The sequence below is a fragment of the Equus quagga genome, chromosome 4 (assembly GCF_021613505.1).
Source record: "Equus quagga isolate Etosha38 chromosome 4, UCLA_HA_Equagga_1.0, whole genome shotgun sequence".
NCBI lineage: Eukaryota > Metazoa > Chordata > Mammalia > Perissodactyla > Equidae > Equus > Equus quagga.
Window position 1 is genome coordinate 16,747,030 of NC_060270.1, and position 26,661 is coordinate 16,773,690.

The 26,661-nt window shown below is 35.5% G+C and overlaps 1 protein-coding gene across 23 annotated transcripts in view; it reads right to left on the bottom strand.

Moving 5' to 3' along the window:
* The window catches only part of ZBTB20 (zinc finger and BTB domain containing 20), a 770,585-nt gene that overhangs the window by 471,993 nt on the left and 271,931 nt on the right, over positions 1 to 26,661 (bottom strand). For 2 of the 23 annotated variants that reach the window (XM_046659192.1, XM_046659191.1), the window contains exon 4: positions 6,987 to 7,083. The exons of 20 other annotated variants lie outside the window; for them this stretch is intronic. The gene's annotated coding sequence lies outside the window, so the exon portion shown is untranslated. The remainder of the gene's footprint in view (positions 1 to 6,986; positions 7,084 to 26,661) is intronic. One more of the 23 variants, XM_046659189.1, reaches the window with a different exon arrangement.

Sequence of the window (26,661 nt, forward strand, 5' to 3'; positions counted from 1 at the left end):
TGGATTTCTAGCTGTTATATGTCACATAAATATTCAGGTAAGCCTCCTAGTAATGACTGCCACATGAGCTTAAGTCTCCACGACTTGGATTAAACAATGCTTTAAAAACAAAATGTTAGTAATATATACGGTTCTCCTCAGGGAGACTGACTTTGAAACAGAATAATAGGAAAAAGATGCTCTTAGTACTGTGTTTCTCCATAGGTGATAACAACACATCTTATATCAGATCATATTCTCAACATACTAAACGCTTTTCTTCCTAAGTTGAGAAGTGGGAGCAGAACATAATGTTATTCATATTAGTATTATTGTCTCCAGTTTAGAATTTTCAAGCAATGAGAAAAGTGATAACAAAACTTCAGTAAGTTCTGAGACAATGGATTATTTGTATAACGGAATACTTTGTCCTTAAGTTTAGCTTATGGCTTCCATTTTCCCTAGGAGAATTTATACAGTTAACTCTCAATGAATTATTTGCAAGTGGGCTATGCATAACACATTTTTACATTAACTTTTCCTGATGACAAAATCAACACATGCCCATTGGAAAATACAGAAAAGTAGAAGAAAAACTTACAAACACCAATAGTCTGATGACACAGAGACAATCAACCTCTACCGGCACTTCAGCATTCATTCAAACGCAACAAATTTTAATCCCAGTTTGGCTTCCCCCTTTTCCCCTGCACATCACTCAGTTGCCTCCTATTTCCACTATTTCTACGTACTCAAGTAATTGAAAGATTTCAATGGTAATTATTTTCTACAAAGTAATTTAGTAATTAACCAAGTACTATTGTGTTTCATAGACCTGCTATTATTATTCATTCTTCTTTTTTTCATTATTATTGCTCATTTTTACGTGAGTTAGGTTTCATACAATCCTGCCCTATGAAGATTAGCTATTATATGTAATAAAGTATGACATTACACAAATGTTAGATCATTTCTGTTTCATAGTATGGAGGTTATAAATGGTTTCATTAACCCATGGAAAACAAAATAAAGTGGTAAATTTCGATACTAAAAAGTCAAATACTATATAGCAAGGTCAAAAACAAATTATTTTAGATAACGCTCTTGTTTCTTTATTTTTATTTTTGTTATATTTACCATGAAACTACACTACAATATTAGTATAGAAAACTGAGTTATGCTTATAGTTATGCTTATAAAGGTGAAGTACCATAAAAGCCCCAAAGCATGCCTCTCAGGAGTCTAATCCAATTCTGTCTAAGGTGCTATCCTCTTTCTGTGAACTCTGTCATGTAGAATTACATCATTTCCCATGGCTCAGATTATCTCCAATTCATATAATGCTTTAGCAAAAACTGTTATGAAGTGGGTTCTGTTATATATTCGTACAACCTCCTCACTTTGGTTCAGCACGGAAATAGACAATACATCAATATGTGTTTCATTAAGACAGTCGTTTCGATATAGTAACAAGCTTGGCAAATAGAGGAAGTGTGCTGGGTGTAATTTATTTACATTTTAATAAGACCTCAGATGAATGATACCACACAGGAAGCTCATAGTGAGGTTAGGGAGAAATGGTGGCTGAAAAATACTTTGCAGTTTGGAAGCCGTTAAGTATTACTTAATCAATAGTATTGCTTCTGAATTAAGATAGGATAACAGTTCCACAGGGAGAGTATTGTGGCCCATGACAAACATTACTCAATGCAGACATTAAAAATTGAGGGGGGGGGAATATAAATTTTCCAAAATAGGATACATTTTAAGGTTATAACTTAGAACATATATCAAATGCTAAAGTTTAAAATGGATGGCCCTATCATATAAAAATGTCATCAAAGCCCAAAGGATGCGATTCTTCCTCCTTAACATACCAACTCTTACTGCTAAAATTTCCTTTTAGAAAAGATGCTAACTTCGTGTTAGCATTTGGATTTCTCCTACTTTGCATGCTAATTCTTTTGTGAGTGGTTCTAAAAATCATGGCAAGTTTTTTAATGAAATAAGAGATTCAGAAAGCAATGATTTTCAGTCTACAATTACAGTAGCCCACACTATTCCTATTTCCAAACTCTGAGCAGGGTCACCTTTGTGTGACAAAAATTATTACTCATAATAGTATTTCAGAGATTAATGTACATGACATTTGTCTATCCTGTGTTGTTCCAAAGAGAATTTTAAAAAATCTTATAAAAGTAAATACAATTTTTTCTTTTTCTTTTCTTTTTTTTTGAGAAAGATCAGCCCTGAGCTAACATCTGCCATCAATCCTTCTCTTTTTTTGCTGAGGAAGACTGGCCCTGAGCTAACATCCATGCCCATCTTCCTCTAGTTTACATGTGGGGCACCTACCACACCATGGCTTGACAAGTGGTGCATAGGTCCCGCACTGGGGATCTGAACTGGTGAACTCTGGGCTGCAGAATTGGAACATGTGAACTTAACTGCTGTGCCGTGAGGCTGGCCCCAGTAAGTACAATTTCCAAGTGGCAAGTGAGGAAATAAAGACCTTCCTAGACTTACAACAGGGTTACTTCCTGATAAACCCATTATAAATTGAAAATATCGTAAGTCAAAAATGCATGTGATACATCTAAACTACAAAACATCATAGCTTAAGCTAGCCTGCCTTAAATGTTCTCAGAACACTTATATTAGCCTACAGTTGGGCAAAATCATCTAACACAAAGTCTATTTTATACTAAATTAAGAAGTATCTCATGTAATTTATTGAATACTGTACTAAAAGTGAAAACTAGAATGGTTGGATGAGTACACAATGATTGTAAGTGTATAGCTTGTTTACCCTCATGATTTCGTGGCTGACCGAGAGAAGCTGCCACTGCCCAGCGTCACAGGAGACTATCCTTCCACAAATCGCTAGCTCAGGAAACGATCAAAATTCAAAATTCGAAGTCCAGTTTCTACTGAATGTGTATCACTTTTGCACCATTGTAAAGCAGAAAAATCTTAAGTTGAACCTCTGTTTAAGTCGGGGACTGACTGTAATGGTAATGGTACAATAATGACAGGAAAAGCATGAAGAGACCAGGGTGAGGTCAATATACAAAAGATATATTGTGAGTTCTAATACATTTGCTTAAATATAGAACAAGAATATGAGTGTATTTATATTAGCCACTACAAAGAATAAATATTTCATTAAGATCTGTTGTTTTTGCATTTTTTCCCTATTTATATCTTATCTACCAACTAGAAGGTAAGTTTCTTGAAAGAATGTGATTTATGCTTTCCTGTATGACAACTCATAATAACTAGCATGATGCTGAGTAGAAAATTGAGTCTTAATCAATATTTGTTGATTTGATTTGTGTGAAATATAAAGAATCTTGTCAAGAGGGTATAGTTTAAAAATATCAGATGTTCATTCATGCACACTATATAAAAGAACAACATAAAGGATTCTGAAAAATAAAATAAATTATAACACTAAATGGGGAAAACAGTATAGATTAAGCTAAACTACAATAAGCAATAAAATTAATACAAAAAAGGCTTCAACTGAAAATAAATCAATGTATACCCATATTTAAACCCTATAGATAATTCAGAAGACTGCCAGAGAAATGAAAACACAATGATTGCATCATGAAAATGATTTGCCCAATATCACATATCGTTTCTGTCATACTATATAAGAAATGATAAGGTATGATTAGAAATTCCAATTTCCTGATCATATAGAATACAAACAATCTATATTATAGAGGTCTATGAATTTTCTGAGACTATCAAGTTTTATAGATGCTCTTGATTAGAATCTGAACACTATTACTTCAGATGTAAAAACTCAGAACTGCAATTGCAAATCATAATTTTACATTTAGCAATTTTTAAAATTCACATTTTGACATGGTATACAATGAGGTTATAAAAAGCCTTTAAAGTGTTCTTCATAAAATCCTAAATGTAAAGTTTTTCTAGTAATGCAAGGGCAATTAGTATAAATCCCTTGCTGAATTATCATGTTCTAAATAATACTATAATGTTTTTAAGCAAAGAAGCTATGCATCTGAATTCCAATGCCTAGCAAACAACTTCTGGCACATAGTAAGTGCTGAATAAATGTGCATTTGAACACACATTGATTTGAATTGAAAAAAGACATCACAAGAAAAGTCTATGTCCATCAACTAGAGGTTGACGATATTTACCCAAAAAGGTATATAACGTACTTCAACACTCATTCTTAACAAACAAAGTGTTAGGAAATTGTATTCTAATTCACTTTCCCAATATAACGAAGACTATCTGACTTAAATCAACAACTAATATCCACCTTAACTATGGAAAAACCTAGAGATATTACAATATAGTCAAGAACAAGGATGTCTCCTATCACCATGATTAATTAACTGTTTTGGAAATTCTAATCAATGAAGTAGGACATTAAACAGAAATAAGAAGAAAAAAGAAGATAAAGTCATCATTGTTTGCAGATAATTTAATGACTTTGAAAACTCAAGAATACATAAAAATTATTAAAATTATTAAGAAAAATTGAATAAAATAGCTAGATAACAAATACTATAAAGCAGACGATATGGGTTTTCTACTGACCAATTAGAAAATGGAATGTAAGCAATTAAGGACCATAACAAGAACATAGCGTGCCTATACTTAAATATGATAAGGAATTTGGGGACCCATATGAGTAGAAAGACACAATTTATTTATGTATGAAACGTTACATAATAGGAACATATGATGCTTCTGAATGTGCAGACTGAATATTGGAAAAATACTAATACTAATTTATAAGTTTAATAATATTCCAATGGAATATTTTTATGAACTCAATGAAGTAAATTAATCTTGAAGAATAAGTGGTGACAATAGCCAAAGGATTTTTGAAAAACGGAAAATAAGGAAAGATTTGACTTAGATGTGTAAGCTTACTGTCAAGTCCTTACAGAAACACTATGGAACCAGCAAAAAAACTGAAAAAAAAACCAGTCCAAAAATAGATCCTAATGTTGATAAAAATTAGTAAGCAGTAAAGATGGCACCATAATCATTGGGGAAATGGTGCCAGGACAATTGGTTAACTATTGGGAACAAAATAAAGTAAGAAGCTTATCTCACACATTTGGCTAAAGTTAATTCTGAGAGGAATAGAGAGTAAAAAATACAAAATAAAATCATGACGATACTAGAAAAACGGTGAATATTTATCAGATTCCAAGCCGTTAAAAAAGAAGATAAAAACAAAGGCCATAGTCATAGAGAAAAAATACAATAGAATCGACCATCCAAATACTTAAAATTTTCTCATATCAACAACAGCAAAAACAATTGAATGGCATATGAATCTGGAAGAAACATTTCCGCAATACATTTGACAAAATTAGTGACAATATTTAAAAAATCTTACAAATCATCAAGATGACATGAGTAAAGGACATTGAACAAACAATTTATAAAAAGAAGAAAATAATGGCAAATAAGCATATGAAAAATATTCCAGCTCTATATTAATCAGATCAGTTCAAATTAAGACAAAATAAACCATTTTTTTGCCTGCTAAATTGGCAAATATATATAAAATGATATTATTCAAAGCAGGTAAAAGTGTAGGTAGAAAAGTACTCTCATATACAATTTGGGAGGAGTTATCAAAAGAACCTTGAGAAGTTTACATCCTCTACCCAGAAATCAACCTTTTAAGAATATGTGCTGAGGACATAGTGCAAGATGCAGATAAAAATTTATGAATATGAATGGTCCTCAGAGCAGTGGAAATAATGGTGGAAAATAACTGAAATGTCTAAATATGGAGGAGTTTAAAATTTTTTGGTACATAGATAAGATACAATATTATGCAGCCATTAAAAATGAGTATTATATGACTCAGAATTAACAATATAATTAATGCTAATTAAGTGAAGATAATGCTAATTGAAGAAAGTAGAATTTAGACTATACTATATAATCCAAATTTTTATTTAAAAATGCACATACATACATATATATAAACACACAAGCACTTAGAAATGTACATAAAATTGGAAGGAGGCAGAGCAAAATCTTAGAATTGTTCATCCTTGATTTAAATTTTATTTGCTATATGAATTTTTTATTTCCATAATTATATTCCATGAGCAAATTTTACCTTTGAATCGGAAAAAAATTATTTTAAACCTAAGACAAATTCATATGTGTGCAGAATCCACTCAAGGTAAAAAAATAAAACACTAATAAAAATCACTTTTCCTATACATGTTGAAGAACTGTGCTCATTCACCTGTGAAGCTCCATAATTTTGTGTTTAAGAAACATCTATTGAGATATTTGATTGTCTTATTTCTAATTCTGAAGAACCTACTTTTCCTGAATTAAAAACCAAGGAAAATAAAGTCACTCTTAAGTACCATATTTGGCCACAGTGTTCTTTCTCCAGTGCTCTGATGACCCTTCCTCTGACCACTTCTAGATAAAGGTTACTTACTTCGTTATTAACTGTTTCAGTACCAAGTTCAGTCTGAGAATGTTTACTTGGCCCATTTAGCCCAGGCCAAGGAAATAACCTTCAACTAACTGTGACCAACATGGTGAATAGTTCATTTGATTTTCACATTTCTTTTGCCTGGAACACCAGCCATGCTGAGTATTCTGAGAGTAACAATGGATGGGACTCAGACTTGTCATCAGTGCTTAAAAAGTAGCTGCCAAAGTCAAGACATGCAATAACCTTCTAAGTAAGTTTGCTGGCTCCATATTGTGTTTGAAGGCACACCCCCCTCCAAACGTCTGCACTCACCATCTGCTACTCAACCACAGAATAATGCGCTCAAGTCTGGTGTTGCTTGGCATAGGCAAAGATAGTCAATGTCCAACTCCATTCAGACATGTGCACCATATCAGGAACCTTATGACACAGTCCTCAACATCAATGCAGCACTTTCAAGCCCCACTGCACATCAATCATGTATGTATGACAGTCAAGCTGATAGACAAAATCTAAGCCAATCCTAAATACCTACTGTGCATGGATCTCTCCAGTTTGCCTGCAGCTCACCTTCTATTAAGATGATAGCTTTGGCCTAGTCTTCCATGCCAAAACAAGTCCATGGAGTCACTCTGGCAAGAAGAAGGGTCTACATCAATGTCAACAAACAAGTTCCTTGCTGCCGACCCTACCATCTGTCCTCCTGCTTCCCACCTACCTTACTTTATGTGGACCTTGATGAATGGGATTCTAATAGTCCAAGATTCTAGTTTAGCCAGCCTTTGCAGATGGGGTCAACATGGCTGCCCTCTGTCCAAACACCCAGGGTGACAGAGCTGAAGGGTTACCTGGAGAGTGCCTTTTTGAAAATTAGATGTTAGAAATAAAACAAATGAAGAAACTCCTACCAGTTTTAGAGTTTCAGGTTTGTGGAAAAATGTGACGTGTTCAGTGCTTAAAGTGAAGATGATTTCCCTTTAAATTCTCTGAAAATGTTAACAATGCTAAAGGATAAATTCTATTTCAACACTATGGGAAAGGGAAAACATGAACAAAGAAAAATAAAACCGGGGTTATTTTAAAGTATTCACAAAATGGGTTTGAGAGAAAGACTTGAAAAAAATCTTGGAAATATATAGAAATGAGACTTTATTGAGGAATATTAATATAGAAGTAGAACATTTCATGATGTTTTAGATGCAACATTATTCAAGAATATTGCACATGTTAAACGGAGAATAACAGCTTTCAGACCTATTCTCCAAAAGTTATATGGCACTTTTAGACTTCATGGTAGAGCAGTAGAATTTGATATAATCTTAAATATGACTAATTTCTGGAGAAATCAAATTTTTTTATCTTAAAAATAAATCAAAAGCAAACAATAAATTAATACTGCCTTCAAGGTAGTAAATAAAACTACTTTTTTGTGAACGTATTGACAAAGCTTTTCAATTACATCATTAAAAATGCACTTTAGATTGAGCCCAAAGGCATATAAAACAAACAGAAAATTTCAGGAAACTCTACTGGTTCCAACCCAACACAATTGAATATGATGCCTTTATTTTTTGTTTAAGGGAAGCTAAACGTATTTCTAGAATGGTCTCTGGACTCAACAAAAACAAAACTAACAAAAACTCTACCCCAAATTCAAAATATAGCATCAACTGAAACTCTAGGCAATTTAAATAAGTAATAATTTTAAGGTGAATCTTTACCACATAAATGAGATAATGAATGTGAAAATATGCTATACACCATGAAGCATCATATACAGAATTATTCAGAGCATCTATTACGGTACGCACTTACTAAATGTTTGTAGAATTGATTAGAATTTAATTGAAAAGAGAAGTATAATGAGACTTCTGTAAGTAGAACTCAGATCCTTTCAAGATCATGGGAAAAAGTTCAATCGAATTATATTACTAGGTACATCCGTTGTCTTTGATGTTATGAATCAAGATGAGCTTCTATTATAGCTAAAGAAAATTTTTGTAGGATTCTTTTTGGAGAAATCACAGCAGAATAAAAAGCATGGTTAGTTTAAATTTCTAAATATCTCTAAATTTTCTAGGATTTTTTGGTCAAGTAAGATAATGCTATAGAAATTCTACATAAAACCCGAACTTACAATGTCCTGGCCTAATCATCTGGATAAGCTCTTTGAATTTTCCTAAAATATGCTCCCATCCCATTTTCTGTGGGAATTCTCCCACTGATTAACACAGAGAATGAGAATTTGGCCTGTGCTCTATAGACACCATTGAAATGTGGCCACCTGAGGCATGTAGGGAGGGCATCCAGCTGGCACACCACATGTTGCCCTGGAGTAGTGTACAATGAGAGGGATATTTTGGCTAAGAATACCTGGACAATCTCTACAAAGGGCCTGATTATAAAAAGGACTTCAGTATCATCATTGTCTCTTGAGTGTAATATGAGCCAGGGAAACTTCTGTTTCTAAGTTTATACACTTTACCAAAAAAAGCACTTATAAGAAAAATCAAAAGAAGCAGGGCCTTGATACTAGAATTTGAGCACTATTCATCATATCACTGGGAGAAACTTTTCTGAGAACCCCAGATACTTTAAAATTGATGCTAAAGCACACTGCAGACTTGACCATAAACTAAAACATAGTAAACTCTGTAAATCAAAGGATGCAAAAACACGGAAGGAAAATTAACGTCTGCAGTGCATTTTTGGACTATATATTACGAAAATCAATTAAGTTCACATAGTACGCATTTAAGAAATATCTTAAATGTTGGTTTTACTTTTATTTTATGCAAGTTGTGAGAAAGAAAAGCCATGCATTTGAACTGAAATATCAATGAAGCAATTTTGTCAATTTCGAATCTATTTTTTTCAAAACACCATACGTGATTAGAACACATAATGCACCAGTATTTTTGCCAATTTTTGTTTTAAAACCAAAGCTATTTTCATATTACATAAGCACAAAATCAGAATTTCAAAACCAGCAAACATATTTAGGGGTGAATTTTAAAATAAGCCCAGTTGATTCTTTGTTAGATCAACTTTGAGCGCCAGGAACATTTTTGTAAAATTCCACTGGGGTAAATAGGGTAGCTAGGAAACGCTCCTCATGGTGAGAAAGAAGCATATGTATTATTTTCAAGTTTTGTTTAGAGTTTTCAGCCTCCTACTGAATGGTTCTGGTGATATTTACAATACAATATGAGTAGAAATCTTAAGAGATTTGTGATGTCACCAAATGCTGAGAAACAATTACAGCTGGGATTTACATTTGTGTTTATGTGTTATTTTGCCTATAGATTCCAAAAACCAATGAAGAGAAACTTTGATACAAAACACATCGTGGGACTGCAAGACAGATTCCATCTATCAATATAACCAGTTGATAGTATTTCTGAGACAGAGTTTGACAGTAAATGAAACAAACAAACATAATGGTTTAAATATGCCACTTCAGCCACTAGAGCTGTCATTCAAGAGGCTTTTTTGGGGGTATCATTAATTCAATGACTTACAAATAGGAATTCTTACTTTTCAATAAATTTTGGTGACAACTTGTCTACATAAAGGAAACCAATACTGGGGAGACTTTTAATTTGTCATCATGTTATGTCTGTTTGAACTTACTTAAAATCTTATAATTGTGGGCTTAATTTACACCTCTTTTTCTTAAAAGCTCAAGAAAATCGCAATGATCACAGTGTTCCAAGACTAATGAGTCCCAATTTATGTCAGAGAAAATAGAAGCCCAGAGAGATAAAGAGTATTGGCAAGGATCATAATGCAAGTCCAGCAATATACTCAGTGCGGTAACTTAGAATCCTAATAAAACCATAAAAATTACCATTTTATACTTTTTCATTAACTTATCATTTTACTTAATTCAAAATATCGGGCAGAAAAGTTTTATTTCCGGCTTAAGAAACTGAAAATTTTGTTTAATTAGGTTTTGTAATTTGTGACCAATAAGATTTAGCTTACATCTTGCCTTTTTCTTCGGGAATTTAGGGACTTCACAAATCTTAATACCCCGATGGCTATGTAAGTTCTAAGAGGCTAGGAAATACTGAGGTTGAACTTGGCCCCTCTTCCATCTTTATTGACAGAAATCCCAAGTGCCAAAAGCCAGCACTGCTGGTTGCCGATCATCATATCTAAATATTGACTCTTCAAAAACTTGTATTTTGAGACTTTCTTCATTTTAGAATTACAGGTGGAAAGTCACTTTTCTTTGATATAAACTGCATGCAATAAAGAAGGAGGCAGTCCCACACAATGAATACGTAGGGAATGGTTTTCTACCTCTGCATGCTGCAGAAAATCCCACTGAGTTAAGTAGGGTTCTACCAAGGCCACTTAAACATATTAGCTTATTATGCTCCACATTTCTTTATTGTTCTCAAAAAGCTAATGAAATGTTCCAGTGTAATGTTTATGCTGGAGTACTTTTAAAGGCATTTTAGAAGTGATGTTTCTCTCATAACTCCAGAAGGGGGTTCCACTTCCTAGAAGTATTTAGTAGACCACGCAGAGACCATGCAGTCTCATTACTCAGACTGTTTAGTTGCATAGCTGGAGAAGAAAATCCTTAAAGATAATCACTTAAGAGTTTCACTGTGGGCTTTAACATCATTGTGAAGTGACAGGAATTACAAAGCTGGCAGGCTTCTATGGAATTCTGTACTACAGAATGGATAGGTTTAAAATATTGTGTACTGTCTATTCATAGATAACATTCATTTGTATTGCCAATCTATTGGTTCAGAGCATCAGTGTAAAATTAAACAGACAATTGTTTCTACAGATCCAATTGTTTTTAGAAAAATTAGGAAATACGATCTATCACTGAGACTCAGCATGTAGAATGAAACTCAGTTATCATCCCTGTTGGGGCACCAGTCTCTTCATCTGTAAGAGGAGGGAATCAGACCTATTCATACCTATGATCTCTTCTACCTCTAATATTTGCTGGTTTTATGATTCTAAACACCAACACTATCTGTTGAGGTATAGAAAAATAGGCAAAGAACAGGGGAAAAAATATCATTAAATTATTAAATTTCCAGTGAAAGTGAAGCTATACAATTGTGCCTTGAATTGGCATAAACAACCACCGCGGTACTAAACATCATCAATAATATGAATGAAAGGTTGAATATTAAAGTCACATGCAGTAACATTAAGATTAAAGCCAAGACTAAGAATATGATAATGAATTGAGAAATAAAAGAAGTATAAACTGCTACTGAAGTAATATGTGATATGCCTTGACAAATGGCAATTTCTTATACAATCTTTCTCAATTAAAAACAACTTGGAGAGATCTTGGAGTTTTTTGTTTTTATTTTCAAGAAATCAGACAACAATTCTAAAAACGTATTTAACAGAGTTCATAGCTCTGACCTCTACTGGATAATCCTAAGAATGTCGTGTTCTTTATTTGAAATTAGACACGAACATTCAATGCAGATGCTGCATTTAATGAATGCCACCCATGTTCCATGTGCTTTATTTGCATTTACTCATGTAATCCTTCCATCAACATTAGGAGGTAAGTACTATTAGAATGCAGACACGATTTTGAAGTACTGGATCGCAGGGGTGGTTAATAGTAATGAATATCAATCTGACTTACGGGTTCCCCTACTTTTTTCAGTGGGGCACAGTGTTTCAAGAATAAATATGACTCATATCAAATGATTATGTCTTGTATTCTTCCTGATAGTAACCATCAGAGTAACTTCTTCTTGCATACATGAAAGTAGAGATAAAAAAGAGATGAAATTAGAAGTTACACTCTTTTTTCTCACTGTAAGTGTGAAAACATATCCATAAATTATTAGAGGCATAAAAACCAATAACCAATGAGAATGAAACTGTTTGAAATTGCATTGCAAGCTCTTTAAAAAGCAGATTCTTATAGCATAATGAACACTAGAATGGGCACATGGGACCTGTATTATAGTCCTGAAGCTGCCACTATCCAGTTGTAACATCTTGGGTACATTACTTAACATTTAGGTGCATCAGTTTTTGTTTTGTTTTGTTTTCTAAATAGGAAGACTTAGATCTCAAAGTTTCCTTTCAATAATAGCACTCTATAGCAAGCTACCCAAGTCAAGTATCTTTAACTAAGGTACAGCAAAGACAGGGCCTGCTTTGTAATCATCTCTCTAACTGCAGCTCTGATATAATAAGGTGCTATCCTGAACACTGTGGGATACGTCATTTTCATTTCTGCTCAAGATTTAAGTGAAAATATGTCTTTGCAGTAATCAGATAATATAAAACCTCAGAAGTGCATAAATACTAGGACTTAATCTTCTTGACCTCTCCTACAATTTTTCACCTCTACCTAAAATCTTAGTCTGCTATCCTTGACCTCTAATATTGCCAAATACTAAAAAATTTCCTGAATGAAGTGTACCCGAGCCAAGAGTGAGAGGCATGAGAAAGGTGGGGGGGGGGGGGGGGAGGAGTATTACAATTCAGTAACACGTTTCCTACGTTTCCCACTATTTCTTCAGTTATATTAGTTCCGGGAACTATTTTAATACATGACTATAGTAGAAGTCATGTGTGGCAGGCTAGTATTGTAAGCACAAAGAAAAAAGCATGGGAAGGATGGAATATTAGGTCCTAGCCTTTAAGCTTTTCTGCCACTAGAAATACTTGTCAAGCATACCACTTTCTTTGTGTTCTGGAAATTGTTTGAAGATAAAGCCAGAAACTAGAAATAGACCTTCTATCTTGTGGGAGATCAAAGGTCATTTGAAAGGGAGAGCCCAGGTCAAGAGCAAGCCCCTCGGGCCTACTCCAGAAATTTCACTAGAGGGTGCTCTTGGGCTTTTATGAGTCGTCAATTCTCCAGTTAGAAAACCAAGCATCATTTAGAATATATATTCTGCCTTAGCATAATTTGAACTCCATCATGGAACCCATATTCACTACTTCAATGTAGATGTAAGGCTATCTCATAGACCACAAGACTGGTTCTTATTTTCCTTGGTAATTATTGTTAGTACACTTGTAGTCTTCACAAATGTGAGACCCACAAGAGATCTTAGAGGTCTCCAAAAGTCTACATTCTAATTAGATGACTACAGAAACTTCCTGAGATATCAAAGTGAGACTAAATGAGGTTAACTGACGAAGTTATTTTTTTTCTTCTCCCCAAAGCCCCCCCAGTACATAGTTGTATATTCTTGTTGTAGGTTATGAAGCTATTTTTGCAAACATATTTTAATCTTATAATAGGATCATAATTTATATATCTATTGAAAAGATTTTTGTTATCCTATAGGACCTGTAAAGGCAATCTTATTGTCAAATGGAATCAATCTCAAGCAGTTATTTGTATATTATTCATATTTATAATGCCATCAAAGATGGAGCACTAAATAAGTACTCAGTAAACATTTCTTCATGCTTGACTGCATTCAGAAGTTTCTGTACTATGTTCCTGACAGGACGACATGCATGTGATTAACTCTTCATCTCTACTCCATATGTTAGGAACTTTTTCTATAACTGTAGTTTCACCTTTCTTGAATTTATACTAAATCACTTGTTCTAATTATGTCTAAGGATATCTGCTTTCTATATGCTTCCTGTTTTTGCTAAATTCTTAACAGAAAACAGAACATGAAAATTGCTTTGTTATGTGATTAACTTTTTAATGTTTATTTTTTATTTATTAGGAACACTGAACAGGTTTTTTTGTCTAGATATTAAAAAATTGGCAATGGCATATAACCACACATGGCAATGTTCTTCTTAAGAATGAAAATGGAAGATGAAGTAAAATTCTTCTTCATCTTTAGAATGTAAAGATTCTTCTGAACCACTGATGGCCACTGGCCATTATGCCTGGCATCGTGGTGACCTCTTCACACATGCTTACACTCTTGATGGCTTTCACATCTTTAACGTTGATGGGATAATTCTGAAGATGATTATGGAATACTAAGGCTTTGTCTGCATTTCCAATTTGGTAAAACTTGGAGTTCCATTATTCCTTAATTGAATTAAGTTTAACAGTTTCTCTCAAAAGTCAAGTTGAAGCTTTTCATAAATAAGACATTCAGGGCTGGATAGTAGCCCTTTCTAATTCATGAATTTGCATAAAAATGTTTTAAATTTTCATTTGATAAAAGATAAGCCAGTGTCATTTACGAATTCCAGCTCCTTTCAATATCCTGCATGGATTGCAACCAGTATGAAAAGTTGGGAAAATTCAACGTGGATTCAGAGCTCTTGGAGAGTAGCCACCTGAGCTCTTAAGGGGCCCTCTTTGAGAAGCATCAGATAGTTTAAGCATGCACATCTGATGCATGCTATTCCCCTATTCAACTTGCAGAGCACAGATTTACCAGCATGTATTCAAAGTGTACTTCATCCAACTTGGTTAGAAATAAGCTTAAAACACTCTATAAAGAATTGGCAAAATTCCCATGGATACTGTGAAAATAAAGGGAATCAATGAAAAGATATAATTATTTTAGCCCTAAATGTAATTAATTTGTGAGTGAGGTCATTTTCTCTCAATACATTCAAGTTTCTCCAAACACAGGTCAATGTTTGCTGGCTGATAGCAGAAAAGATCTATTTGGTTTGAGTTTGCCCATGTTCATATTCATTTCTACATCATAGCAAAATAAAATGTCTTATAAATCTTCACATCTGCAAAAGAGGGTTCAAGCTGAGGCAGAGTGACAAGTATTGTTGATTGGGAATAAGAAAACCTCTTAATTATTCATAAGCATTCTTTCGATGATTTCCTGTTCTATTCTTTCTATTGGAGAGAAAGAAACCAAGTAGTTTCATCTCATTTTATGAATCAGATGTATTAAAAATTTTTAGCTAGAAGTTACATAGGAGATCTAAATTTAACACGATTATTTTACAATTAGGACACTAAGACACAGAAAAAACAAGTGGCATCCTATCCTATGCCATGTGTTTAGCATATGGCAGGTCTTATTCAGAGTTCCTAACCCAATGTTCTTTCTGTTGCACAACTTTTCAATGCTGTTTGGTTTTTCTGGAAGGATCTATGTATCACGTCATATTTTCATGGTGACTTCCATTTAAATTTCAGAGAAAGCAAAAGAGAAAAAGGAAAGTCACACTTAAGTATCCATCTCTTCAATTCAGGTTACATTCCTACGTGCAATGGTCTAATAGTCAACTGACCTACATGAGCTCGCATGCTTATTAAAAACGTATGCATCACAAAGTGCAGTTAATGTTTTCACTGACTACAGTGACCTTGCATGTTTCAGCAGCTACCCAGCCTGTGCCATCCTGAATCCAAGAGGCATCTTGTGTTTCTCTGAAAGTCAGCCCAGCATGAAAATACTGCCTACCTTGTGGGAATAAGAGTGCAGGTGTACTCTTTGCTTTAAGAAGACTCAATAAGCCAAATTCTGAACTTACCAAACAGATAAATTAGGGGGTGATTATTAACATTATAAAAGGATTCACCACAGGATGCTTTTAAATCATAAGCTGCTCTACTGCATTTTAAATAAGTTGATTTACAAAGCTTCCTTTATAAGCACTTTTCACAATCCAGAGTCCATGGCCTCTTATTCAAAGACAGTGAGAGACTGGTGGGCATAAAGTCCTACCTCTTATTATCTGCTAGGCCAAGTTTCCCTTTCCATATGAAAAAGTAATTAGACTGTAGTTCGTTTTTGAAAAATTAATTAATCTCTTACTCCTAAAAAAAAAAATGAGTATCTTCTAAGCACTTACTATGTGACTAGCACAGTGCGGAGCATTTTACAGAATGATCTCACTTACTCCTCCTCACCACAGCTCTAGGAGATTAATACAATTATCCCAATTATAGATGAGGAAATTTGGACTCAGAGAAGTTAGAGTTAAGTAACTTGACTAAGTTCACGCAGCTAATGAGTGATGGTGCCAGAATTCAAAGCCAGATCTGTGTAGAACTCCTGCCTTCACGTATTTTACAATACAGTTTCAGATGAAATTTAAGTGTCTCTTACCTCTCAACTAACCGAGCATTGTTGTACTCTGATGTCCTATCCCAGTGCAGGAATCCCGTCTATAGCAACATGGACCATGCAACTTGTATACACAGCGACAGGGAACTCACTAACCAGGCTGCCATTCTGATTACTGCGCTGCTACATTAACTAGAACCTATCTCCTTATAATTCTCACCCATTGTTGGTGGTCCTAGTCATCGAAAACAATTACAACCTATTTCCCCTTAGCTATCATATTTCTCTCATGGTTTCTTCTTTTCTAAGGTAAAATTCGCCAGTTCTTCCAACCTTTTATTTTATATAATGGGTATGCTATTCACATTATATTTTATTCTTTCTTAAAACTGGTTCTTCTGGAGCACTCAGAACGGACCCACGCCATTTCAAAGCAGGTATGTAATTAACAAGTGCTTGAGAGGCAGCATAGCAGTGCATAAATCTGGAACCTGGACTGCCCGGGTTCAAATCCAAATTTTACCACTTAATGGATCTGTTTCCTTGGTAGATTTATTTAATCTTCTTGCTTCAGTTTCCTCCTTCAACTATGAAATGAAGATAGCAATAGTACCTACTTTATAAGGCTCTCATGAAGATTTAAAAGAGAGACTATAAGTGAAACAATTAGGGTCCTGCCTAGCAGTTGTAAGTGCGATAAATGTTTGCCATTATTATTGATGCTATAGGAGTGGATGAACACTTACTTGCCTAGGAAAAAAAAAAAATGACCTATATCATTCTTTCTTTTTTTTTTTTTTTGAGGAAGATTAGTCCTGAGCTAACTGCTGCCAATCCTCCTCTTTTTGCTGAGGAAGACTGCCCCTGAGCTAACATCCATGTCCATCTTCCTCTACTTTATATATGGGACGCCTGCCACAGCATGGCTTTTGCCAAGTGGTGCCATGTCCACATCTGGGATCCAAACCGGTGAACCCCAGGCTGCTGAGAAGCGGAACGTGCGAACTTAACCGCTGCACTACCGGGTCAGCCGCGACCTATATCATTCTATGAGATTGTCTTTATTGCCCAGATTTAAAGAACTCCAGCTCTACCAGAAAAAGTGCTCAACTGGAGACCGGAGACCTGCTTCTATTCCCAGCTCTTCCACACACTCCAGCTTAGAGATCTTGAATTAGTCACTTTACCTACCGCATCTGTTACACAGAGGAATAGGACTACTTCTACGTCTAAAATGATACGATTTTATTCTAGGATTCTAAGATTCTATGATCCTATTCTCCCAGGCCCAGCTTAAACTTCATTACTAATTATGTTTGAAGACTACCATTAAAATACTAACTTTTTATCTGAACATTTATATTAATCTGTTGAGATTTCAAGCAGCTTAACTGCATTATTTCCATGAAAGAGAATAAGCCTCTTAGATTCTATAGACGGGTCTCCTGGAAAATGAAAGATGTTATAATTGCATAGAAAGGAAATTAACACTACTTTTGAGGCAATAAACCAAAACCTTATTCTACCACGTCAGCAGAGCCCTGCTCTGTCTCTGTCCCACCTGGCTCAGTCCATTCTCAGTCATCTTGTTGAATCTCAGAGCAGCCCTTTGGATAAACACAATTTCCAGATTTGGATGGAATGCCGAGTTGACACAACAATCATTAAGTGTTCTTTTCCACAAAAGTACATTCCAGGTTGGACTACTTTGTCCCTACCAAGAATCACCTCATTCTGTGACATATATATATAACGTTCGGCTAATTTTATTATACCCAAATGTGCCAGTGCTACTCATGTGCCTTACTGTCCATCTCTAGATCTAAAGAAGGCATGTGACTGCATCAATATCAAAGCAATTGTTTTCAAAGAGCATGACAATCTATTCTAGCAAAGTAAATTCCACAAGGGGGCAAAGGGGCAATCACCCTAAATTCACTAATCTTCAATAAAATCTTTGACATTTTCTAATAAACATAATGCATTTTTCTGCAAATAAAAATGATATAATTGTATTGCTAAAAGCTATGAAACATTATCTTTCCTATTTCTAAAATCCTCTATGCTCAAAATCAACACCTGAGTTTAATTAATTGTTCTTAATTGCATGGACAGCTAAGATGTTTCAAATCTTTGATACCAAATTTGTGCATCGAATGAACCTCCCCTGCCCCACTTAGATGTGACCATTCCTGTTCCCACATAAAAACAGTTGAATATTTTAGGCCAGTATTCTGTTTTTCGACGATTGACTTACAGCATCTGTCTGAGCAGGTTGAAAGGTGACAACTTATTTCAGGATATCTACAATTTCATGACACTGATATGGCCTTAAATAATTCTGCTTAAATAATGTTTACCTCTCTTTCTATCTTTAGCCCTTGCGTTGCAAAGAGAAGTTTGATGCTGAAGTAAAGATTTCAGTAAAAAGGATCTAAGTTTTATATTCTGGAAGGTAGAAATCTTAGAAAAATCATAGATATGACAGTAGAAATTTTGGAATTTCTGGTTTTATTTCTTTCTATACACAAGCAAATAGTCTGGCACATATATATTGATTTACTGAAAATTATTACAGTATTACTCAGATTGTCTGATACTAGCATTGCTACACCAGCTTTGTTTTGCTTAATGTTTGCATAATAACTCTGATTGTGTTATAGCAAAATTCTCAGCAGAAACGGAGTCATTTTTACATATATTACCTTACATATATACAAAGTCATCCCTTAAAATGCAACACTGTTGCCTTTGAGAAACAGAATTTATATAATATTCATTAAAAAGATTAAATCAACTTTTTCATAGCACTTTAAGCTCTCCTAAGAACTTTATTATTTCCCTGAATAATGAGAGAACCTCATAGATTGGTATTGCTAACCCCATTTTACAGATAAAAAAATAATAGGGCACAGAAAGGTTAAGATGAGTTTCATAAGGTCAACAAGTAACAAGTGGAATTAAGCCAGACTTTGAATTTAGAACTTCTCTACTGGAATCTCAGTGCTGTTTTTATAACTCCCAAAGCAACCTTGCTGATGTATATAGACCCCACTGACATCCTAAGGATAGACAAAACCCATTATCTTTGTATATGCTACTGCCCCTAGAAAATACAGAAAGCTACTAAAAACACCATCCCATCCAAGAGTTTGCTAACACCTATGGAACATTTTAAGTCTCAGCTACATTATAAAGTATTTTAAATCTTGAAAAGTTAAAGAATAATAGCACCAAATTTGAGTCACTCCAAGTTTGTAACCCTTCAAAATCTAAAATGAATTTCTAACTTCTGACTTATAACCCCTCAAGAAGAAAACTTATAACAAAGCCAGAGACAAAGCCCTTCCAGCAGTGCCTATGACGCCATGGATATACAAATCTGCCCCATTTTACAGTACACAAAGAAGACTGGAATTCAGCTGTTATCAGAGATAATAATAAACTTCTGCCAGTGAGTCAGTCTCTTAGCCTCAGATTTACATTCCCACTGTCAGCAAGAGTTTTTAAGTTAAACATTTTTTAAAAGTAAAAATTCAATAAACAACATTTATATTACCAACAGAATGTGTTTTCATTGTTTTGGTGCTAAAATATCTGATTTTTTTAGACTTTGCTCTCTTCTTTCTCCCTTTCGTCCATCCCAGCTCCCTCACTCCAACCCCTGCCCCCTCTCCACACTTGTTCTCTCCCTGAAGCTTCAGGGAAGAGGGCTGCAAACTGCCTGGATGCCTGGACCCTCACGCTTCTGAGATTAAACCCAGATCCACCCATGGCATCGGTCCCGTTCTTTGTCTGAAGCCAGCGTCTGATTGAGTCAGATATGGAGTTATTACCAAATTGAACAGCAAGCCTGGATTTTTTACTATTTGTATAAAAAATGTATGATATTTGTATATTTGTATTAAAAATGTCCATCTAATAAACTCTCCCAAAGAAAACAGTCTCATTATATTTTCACCTTATTTGCTCATTCCATTCTTAAAGCCACGTTGAAAGGAAAATTGTTGTGGTCACTCCAAAATATTCTTCTCCATTTCCAGTTAAGGTCTAGTTTGGACAAAAGTAAGCAATAATTTCTAGTTTGTGTTTGGGGACACTAGTTACATTTACCCATAGATGTTATTTGGACTAATGTAGGGGGGCACTTGGAATGATACCTAAAGCTTGCCACTTTGTCGGCATCATGTTGCAGGTGTCAGGAGGTTTTTGTAAAGCTAATTTTCTCCCAGTACCGTTTTATGCCAACAGGGAGTAAGTAAGATGGAAGGGTTCTTTTCCTCCAAAATAAGGCTTACAGCATTGACCAGGGCATTTAAATGTATCTTTACAATTCTCAATTTGCTCTCCCAGGAACAGCTTTTATAGATTTAGATATTTTTTGTCATAAAGTATTCTATTTATTTCTTAGCAGCTGGTGTCAAAAAAGTTGTGTTTTTTTAATATTCCTTTTAAATAAATAAAATCTGTTTTCATATTGTGTAAAATTAGTTTTGCCTGCTGTGAGTTTGTGGCATTATGAAGTGATCATTTCTTCCCATGAATTATTTAACATGAAGATATCAAAATCTGATGGAACAATACAATACGCTATACAATACAATTTAATTTTATAATCTACCAGTTGAAGTGACTATCTCACAATGCACAGCAGTTGCAATACCTTGGCTCAGAATTAGCGGATCAAATCCACACTCCTCAGTTTCATATTTTAGTATCTGAGAGGCAATGCTACATTTTCCAGTGGGCTAGAGAATCACTCCATGTTTAGCAGCACATAGACACCTAACGACATTTTTACTGACCACTCATGCAGGGCACTGATATTCAACTAGCCTGGATGATGTTTAGCTTTTTAAAAAAATTTTCTTAAGACATTGAGTTTGACAGTTGTTCACCCTCTCATTACAAAACACTGTTGGTATTATTAGCATTTCTTCTGGAGTTTTCTGATGACTTTATGGGACAAATGCATCTATGTAAACATAATTATTCTTGTTACTTATTCTTACCATAGAGTTGTGGAGGAAGGAAAACGATGATCCACTCAAATTCCCCACTGCACTTACAGGACTTATAACAAACTTTTAAGGTGAGCGAGGTGGCATGAATGCATTACTAATGAATAGAGAAAGGCATGATTAGAAGCTATAACAAAGTCTGAATCAAGGAGAGAGCAAAGGTTATCTTGTATTTGATATTTATTGTATGATAAATTATAACCAAAATACTACACTGATTTCTTTCCTCAGTGGATTTTGTAGCACTCCATAAGAGAAATTATGTCTGATTAACTCACTAAATTGAAAGGACGAAGTGAATGTTTGCTATTTAAGCATTCAAATAGCTTCTGACAAAATCCACCACGAAGATTAAAAAAAAATAAAACTCAGCAGGAAACAAGAGACTAGGGGATGTTAGAGGTGGTTTTCCAGAGCAAGAAACTGGCTTAAAACACAGGATAGAGATTAGTGGGCACTTCTCTTGTGAGTTCTACACCCTATAGACTAACACAACACACCCAGAACAAAACTCCTGAGTCCACAGCACCCTTGTTGCCATCTCTACCTCCAAGCAAACTGCAGTTCTCTTGTCTCAGTGAGAGTGCCATCATCCACCCCGTTGATCAGGCCAAACATTAGGAGCCCTGGAATTCCTTTTGCGTCACTCAACACATCTAATCCATCAATAATGCCCATTAACTCAACCCCAAAAGTACATTCCAAACCCAGCCATTTCTCAACATCTCTGCTATTGCCAACCCAAATCACAATTCTCTCTTATCTGGTCTTCTACCTGATTTCTCTGCTTTCATTGTTGCCTCTTAAAATCCATTTTCTAAACAGAAGCCAGAGTGGCCCGGCGATGCAAGGCAGAACATATCCTTCCCTTGTATAAAATCTGCAATGTATGTATGTTGTAATAAGAATGAAATGCAAGACCATGACCAGTGAGTCCCTGTATTATCTGTTCCTGCCAGCCGGTTGGATCTCAACTCCTACCACTCTTCCCTTGTTCACTGTGCTTCTTCCTCCGTGAGCCATTCTATTCCTCAGACAAGCCAAGCCTATTCTTACTATCCTTGATCTAGCTATCCCCTCTGCCTGGACTACCCTGCCCCTGCATCTTCACATGGCTGATTCCTTCTCGTGACTCTTATCCGAAACATTACCTTCAAGAGAGGTCTTTCTTTCCCTGATCAGTATCTGAAGCATCCCCAATTCACTCTCTCCTGCTTTATTTTCCTCCTAGAATTAATTACTAGTATCTTCTTCATTTATATCGTGTGTGTGCGTGTAATCTCTATCAGAGTGTAAGTTCCATGAGAGTAGGGTTCTTGGTCTTATTGCTATATTAGTTATCTATTACTGCATAATAACTTATCCCAAAAGTTAGTAGCTTAAAAAAACAAACATTATCGCACAGTGTCTGTGGGTCAGGAATCTGAGTACAGCATAGCTTGGTGCCTCTGGGTCAAAGTCACTCATGAAGTTGTGATGAAACTTTCAGTTAGGGCTGTGGTTTCATCTGAAGTCTCGACTAGAGTGGAGGATCCACTTCCAAATTCACTCACTTGGGTGCTCTCCTCTGCCAAGTGGGTGTCTCCACAGGGCCACCTCATAATATGGCATTTGGCTTTCCCCAGAGAAAGCAATGCAGGAGAGAGTGAGAGAGACATCCAAGATGAAAGCTACAGTTTTTTTTAACTTAATCTTAGAAGTGACATCCCATCGATTTTGTCCTTCATAGAAATGAGTCATGAGGGCCAGCCAATACTAAAGGAGAAAGCATTAGACAAGGAAGTGGGTATACGATGTGGAGATCATTGGAGGCCATCTCAGAAGCTGCCTGTCACAACTGTTTACTACCGGATTCTCAGTGTGCAAAATAAATCCTGGGATTTAATAAATAAATGAATAAAAAATGAATCTCCCAGGGATTAGTACTGGAATCTGTCTGAATTCAGCATTTTGCCAGTGACAAAGAAAAGTAGTGAATAAAATCTCACTCAAAGTAGTGACATCCAAACCATTCAAACCAAAGACATTTGTAGGATTAAGTTGTGTGAGTAAGAAAAAAGTAGCAGTACAACCTCAGTTTCTTCATCTGAAAAATATAGAAAGTAGTTGTACCACATTGTTGGAGATTTAACAAGGTAACTCTTATGGAATACTTAACATAGGGCCCCACAAATTAAAGACCCTGGATAAATAGTGGTTATTATTCTTAATGAAGATAAATACAAGGCAAGCATTTTGGGGGGAAGCAGTGCAAATTGTATTTTTAGGATGATGATACTTGAAATATCAGATACAACTCAAAAAAGAATCTATGAATCACTATGAATGGTTTACTAATGATATTAGCTTAATATGAACCTGTAGCCGACAACAAAAAAACCAACAATCCAATTAACAAATGGACAAAGGATCTGAACAGAGATTTCTCCAAAGAAGAAATACGAATGGCCAACAGGAATATGAAAAGATGCTCAACATCATTAGTTATCAGGGAAATGCAAATCAAAACTACAATGAGGTATCACCTCACTCTGGTCAGAATGGTCATAATTAACAAGACAGGAAACAAGTGTTGGAGAGGATGTGGAGAGAAGGGAACCTTTGTACACCGCTGGTGGGAGTGCAAACTGGTGCAGCCACTATAGAAAGCAGTATGGAGTATCCTAAGAAAATTAAGAATAGACCTACCATATGATCCAGCTATCCCACTGCTGGGTATTTATTCAAAGAACTTGAAAACGCAAAGGCATAAAGATACTTGCACCCCTAAGTTCATTGCAGCATTGTACACAATAGCCAAGACCTGGAAGCAACCTAGGTGCCCATCAAGGGACGAATAGATAAAGAAGATGTGGTATTTATACATGATGGACTACTACTCAGCCGTAAGAAATGACGAAATCCAGCCGTTTGTGACAACATGGATAGAGCTTGAGGGTATTATGCTGAGTGAAATAAGTCAGAGGGAGAAAGTAAATACCGTATGATCTCACTCATAAGTAGAACATAAAAACAACAACAAACAAACACATAGCACTGGAGATTGGATTGGTGGTTACCATAGGGGAAGAGGGGAGAGTAAAAGGGTTGATTAGGCTCACATGTGAGGGGATGGGATATACTTAGTTTTTGAGTGGTGAACATGATGTAATCTACACAGAATTCAAAATATACAATGATGTACATCCAACAGCTATACAATGTTATAATCCAATGTTACAGCAATTAAAATAAATAAACAAAATTAAAAAAAAAAGGAATGAAACTGTAGCCCAAAAAGACTAATAAAATGTTGAGACTCATTAGTGTACTGAAAACAAGTTAGAAAGCTCTTTCTATTTTTATGTAAAATTACGACATCTTTGAATATGTGTGATGATGCATTTCTAGTCTGTACAATCCATGAAAGCTTAAAGGGAGAGGGATATACACAGCTTTGGAAGTGCAAGATCCATAGTATGACTTGGGGTTAAAGTTTCTGAAAAGTTAAATGAAGGGTACGGAACCCCGATCTACTATACAATGGTGTTATGGAAGTTTTGGAGAAGGAAGATACACCGAAAGAGACTATGATGGCATATATTTTTGAGGTTGGCACCAGAAAGGAAAACCAAATGTCTTTCAACCTATTTATTGACGTCTCCATTTGCAACCAAATAGGATAAGTCACAGTTTTACCAAAGCCACTCCAAAAGCATGAGCAGCATCCCTATAAGAGGTAATCATTCTGTGCTATTAGTGACAGAGTGGCAGTCACTGTTCTATTGCTGGTCCTGACGGAGAATCAGCATTAACTAGCCATTTGCAAGTTATCTATCTATCTATCTATCTATCTATCTGTTAGTGAACTTCAGCTTTCTGTACTTTGACTACTAAATATTCCAAAGATATATCTACTGTTTTGAGAGTAAAATGTCTCCTATAGTAACTAGTGTCGTGGGTTAAACGGTGGCCCCCTACAAAATAATCCCCACATCTTAATCCCTAGTGCTTATGAATGTGACCTTATTTGGAGAAAGGGTCTTTGCAGATTTAATTAGGTTATAGATCTCTAAATGAGATCATCCTGGATTATCCTAAATACAACGATGTGTCCATATAAGAGACAGAGGAAAGGAAGACACAGACACAGAGAAGGCCATGAGAAGGCAGAGGCAGAGACTGCAGTTATAAAAGCCACAAGCCAAGGAATGCCTGGAGCCACCAGAAGCTGGAAGAGCAAGGAAGGATTCGCCCCTAGAGCCTTCAGAGGGGGTGTGGCCCTGCTGATTCACTGAGTTCAGACTTCTGGCTTGCAGAACTGTGAGAGAATATTTCTGTCGTTTTAAGCCAACAAGTTTGTGGTAATTTGTTATGGCAACCCTAAAAATCTAATATATCCAGAACAAGTAATTGTTTCACAGAGAGGTAATGGAGTGGATTAGAAAGAACACTTAAGCAAGACAAATTCGGATTTAAACCTCAGCTTTCTCTCTACAAGTTGTGTGACATAAAAAAGCAAGTTACTTTATATCTCTGGTCTTCAGGTTCCTTATTCGTAAAATGATGGTGAGTCCCCATTGTGGGCTCACTGTGGGATGTGGAGTTACGTAAAGGATCTCACTTGCTGTGAGCATTCCAACAGCAGAACATTATTCTGCTCAATATTCAATACTCGATTAACCTGTTAATAATATATTCAAAAGTGTGCCACATATCTATAAAAGTTAAAAACTGTTGTTTTCCTTGAGAATCAACGTTTTAGCAAGGTATTAATTAGAGCATAAGGGATTGATTAATGTGGAAACTGGTTGTGCAATACCAAATGTTTCGACAAACCTTTGTTTCAAACTAACTATTCATGCCATTTTAAACAACCTCCTCAGTTGTCAGTGGAAGCATATTCAGACAGGTTCCTTTACTGTTTCAGCTTTAATATCCTCCCTAGTTTCTTTTTTTTTTTTTTTTAAATATTTTATTTTTTCCTTTTTCTCCCCAAAGCCCCCCAGTACATAGTTGTGTATTCTTCGTTGTGGGTTCTTCTAGTTGTGGCATGTGGGACGCTGCCTCAGCGTGGTCTGATGAGCAGTGCCATGTCCGCGCCCAGGACTCGAACCAACGAAACACTGGGCCGCCTGCAGCGGAGCGCGCGAACTTAACCACTCGGCCACGGGGCCAGCCCCCCTCCCTAGTTTCTTATAGACAAATAATGGAAAGCGATGCCAGAGTA